The sequence below is a fragment of the Balaenoptera acutorostrata genome, chromosome 2 (genome assembly GCF_949987535.1).
Source record: "Balaenoptera acutorostrata chromosome 2, mBalAcu1.1, whole genome shotgun sequence".
NCBI lineage: Eukaryota > Metazoa > Chordata > Mammalia > Artiodactyla > Balaenopteridae > Balaenoptera > Balaenoptera acutorostrata.
In genome coordinates, this window is record NC_080065.1 from 172,800,161 (window position 1) to 172,803,578 (window position 3,418).

General features: G+C 39.9%; 1 pseudogene; it reads left to right on the forward strand.

Moving 5' to 3' along the window:
* The first annotated feature begins 710 nt into the window (after positions 1 to 710).
* Positions 711 to 2,578, forward strand: LOC103002090 (heterogeneous nuclear ribonucleoprotein H-like; annotated as a pseudogene).
* Positions 2,579 to 3,418: the final 840 nt, after the last annotated feature.

Genomic DNA, 3,418 nt, shown 5'->3' on the forward strand with positions numbered 1-3,418 from the left:
TGCTCCGCGGCACATGGGATCTTCCCGGACCAGGGCTCGAACTCTTGTCCCCTGCATTGGCAGGTAGATTCTTAACCACTGTGCCACCAGGGAAGTCCCTGGTTAATTTTTGATATGGACACACCCAGGTAACCACCACCCAAGTAAACCTGGCAGGTCACCTGGTGCCCTTCCCAGTACATCATGTTTCAAATAGCTGTATGCATCTCACTATCTTCATAGAGGTTGTCCCCCACTTTAAAAAATAATTTTATTGTCCTCCATTATTTTCACTATCTGATCTTAATGTCTCAGCGTTGCAAGTCTTTTTCTCCCTTTCATTAAACTTTGGTTTTTGTTTTTGCTTTCAAGTTCTTTTTTTTTCGTTTTTTTAAAATTGAAGTATAGTTGATTTAAAATGTTGTGTTAGTTTCAGGTGTACAGCATAGTGATTCAGTTATATATCTATGTATATGATTCAGTTATATATTCTTTTCCAGATTCTTTTCCCTTATAGGTTATTACAAAATATTGAGTATAGTTCCCTGTGCTATACAGTAGGTCCTTGTTGGTTATCTTCATTAAACTTTTTATTTTTAAATAATTCTAGATTCACGTGCGGTTGTAAAAATAAGACAGAGACTTGAAAGTATATATTCATACAAGAACTTGCATGTGAATATTCATGGCAGCATTATTCATAACAGTCAAAAGTAGGAACAGATTTTCTTCTCAGCCGCGCCGAAGTTGTGTTTGCAGGCTGTTTCGACGCCAGGACCCCCTAAGAGACGACGATGTTGGGCACCAAAGGCGGCGAGGGATTCGTGGTGAAGGTCCGGGGCTTGCCTTGGTCTTGCTCGGCCGACGAAGTGCAGCGGTTTTTTTCTGACTGCAAAATTCAAAATGGGGCTCAAGGTATTCGTTTCATCTACACCAGAGAAGGCAGACCGAGTGGTGAGGCTTTTGTTGAACTTGAATCAGAAGATGAAGTCAAATTGGCCCTGAAAAAAGACAGAGAAACTATGGGACACAGATATGTTGAAGTATTCAAGTCAAACAACGTTGAAATGGATTGGGTGTTGAAGCATACTGGTCCAAATAGTCCTGACACGGCCAATGATGGCTTTGTACGGCTTAGAGGACTCCCCTTTGGATGTAGCAAGGAAGAAATTGTTCAGTTCTTCTCAGGGTTGGAAATCGTGCCAAATGGGATAACATTGCCGGTGGACTTCCAGGGGAGGAGTACGGGGGAGGCCTTCATGCAGTTTGCTTCACAGGAAATAGCTGAAAAGGCTCTAAAGAAACACAAGGAAAGAATAGGGCACAGGTATATCGAAATCTTTAAGAGCAGTCGAGCTGAAGTTAGAACTCACTATGATCCACCACGAAAACTTACAGCCATGCAGCGGCCAGGTCCCTATGACAGACCTGGGGCTGGCAGAGGGTATAACGGCTTTGGAAGAGGAGCTGGCTTTGAAAGGATGAGGTGTGGTGCTTATGGTGGAGGTTATGGGGGCTATGATGATTATAATGGCTATAATGATGGCTATGGATTTGGGTCAGATAGATTTGGAAGAGACCTCAATTATTGTTTTTCAGGAATGTCAGATCACAGATACGGGGATGGTGGCTCTACTTTCCAGAGCACAACAGGACACTGTGTACACATGCGGGGATTACCTTACAGAGCTACTGAGAACGACATTTATAATTTTTTTTTCACCACTCAACCCTGTGAGAGTACATATTGAAATTGGTCCCGATGGCAGAGTAACTGGTGAAGCAGATGTCGAGTTTGCAACTCATGAAGATGCTGTGGCAGCTATGTCAAAAGACAAAGCAAATATGCAACACAGATATGTAGAAGTCTTCTTGAATTCTACAGCAGGAGCAAGCGGTGGTGCTTATGGTAGCCAAATGATGGGAGGCATGGGCTTGTCAAACCAGTCCAGTTATGGCGGCCCAGCCAGCCAGCAGCTGAGTGGTGGTTATGGAGGCGGCTACGGTGGCCAGAGCAGCATGAGTGGATATGACCAAGTTTTACAGGAAAACTCCAGTGATTTTCAATCAAACATTGCATAGGCAGCCAAGGAGCAGTGAACAGCAGCTACTGCAATAGTGGAAGCCGAGCATCTATGGGAGTGAACAGAATGGGAGGGATGTCTAGCACGTCCAGTGTGAGTGGTGGATGGGGAATGTAATTGATCCTGATCACTGACTCTTGGTCAACATTTTTTTAAAGAAAAACAAAACTTAAGTTTTAACAGTTTAGCAATACAAGCTTGTGATTTATGCTTACTCTAAGTGGAAATCAGGATTGTTTTAAAGACTTAAGGTTCAGTATTTTTGAACACAAACATTCATTTAGGATGTAACTAGGTTGAGTAATCTATTACTGTTAAATAATTTTCAGCTTTTCTCACGTTAGTTATATTGTAGGATGTACTTAAGCAGTAGGTGTATTTAGGTTAAAGCAGTTGAATTATGTTACATGTTGCTTACACCACATTACATTGAACACTGTTGGATGCATTGTTGAAAGACATGCTTTTTTGTAAAACTCAATATAGCTGTGTCTACAATTAAAAGTGAAACATTTCGCATGTTTGTTAATTCTAGTTTCGTTTAATAACCTCTATGGCACGTAAGTTTAAGCTTTTTTTTAAGTTAATGGGGAAAATTTGAGACGCAATACCAATACTTTAGGATTTTGGTCTTGGTGTTTGTATGAAATTCTGAGGCCTTGATTTAAATCTTTTCATTGTACTGTGATTTTCATTTTAGGTGTATTGCGCTAAGTGAAACTTGTTGAATAAATATTCCTTTTATAAACTGAAAAAAAAAAAGTAGGAACAATGCAAATGTCTACCAACTGATGAATGGGTAAATAAAAAATGAGACATCTATACAGTGGGAAATCATTCATGCACAAAAAGGAATGAAAATACTGATACATGCCACAGCATGGATGAATCTTAAAAACATTATGCTAAGTGAAAGAAGCCAGACATAAAATAAAAGGTCACATATTATATGATTCTATTTATATAAAATGTTTAGAATAGGCAAATCTATATGTAGAGACAGAAAGTAGATTAGCGGCTGACAGGAGCTGGGGGAGGGGAAAATGAGAAGTGATTGCTAATGGGAACAGAGTTTCTTTCTGGGGGTGATTAAAATACTCTGGAATTAGATAGTGGTGGTGATTGTACAACTCTGTGAATATACTAAAAACCACTGAGTTGAACACTTTCAAAGGGTGAATTGTATGACCTGTGAATTATATCTCAATAAAACTGTTGAAAACAAAGAAAACATACAGAGAGAATTAGGGTACCCTGCATCCCACTTCAACCAGTGGGAACATCCTGCGTGACTACAGTACATTATCACAACCAGGAAATTGACATGGATACAATCGACAGATTTTATTCAGATT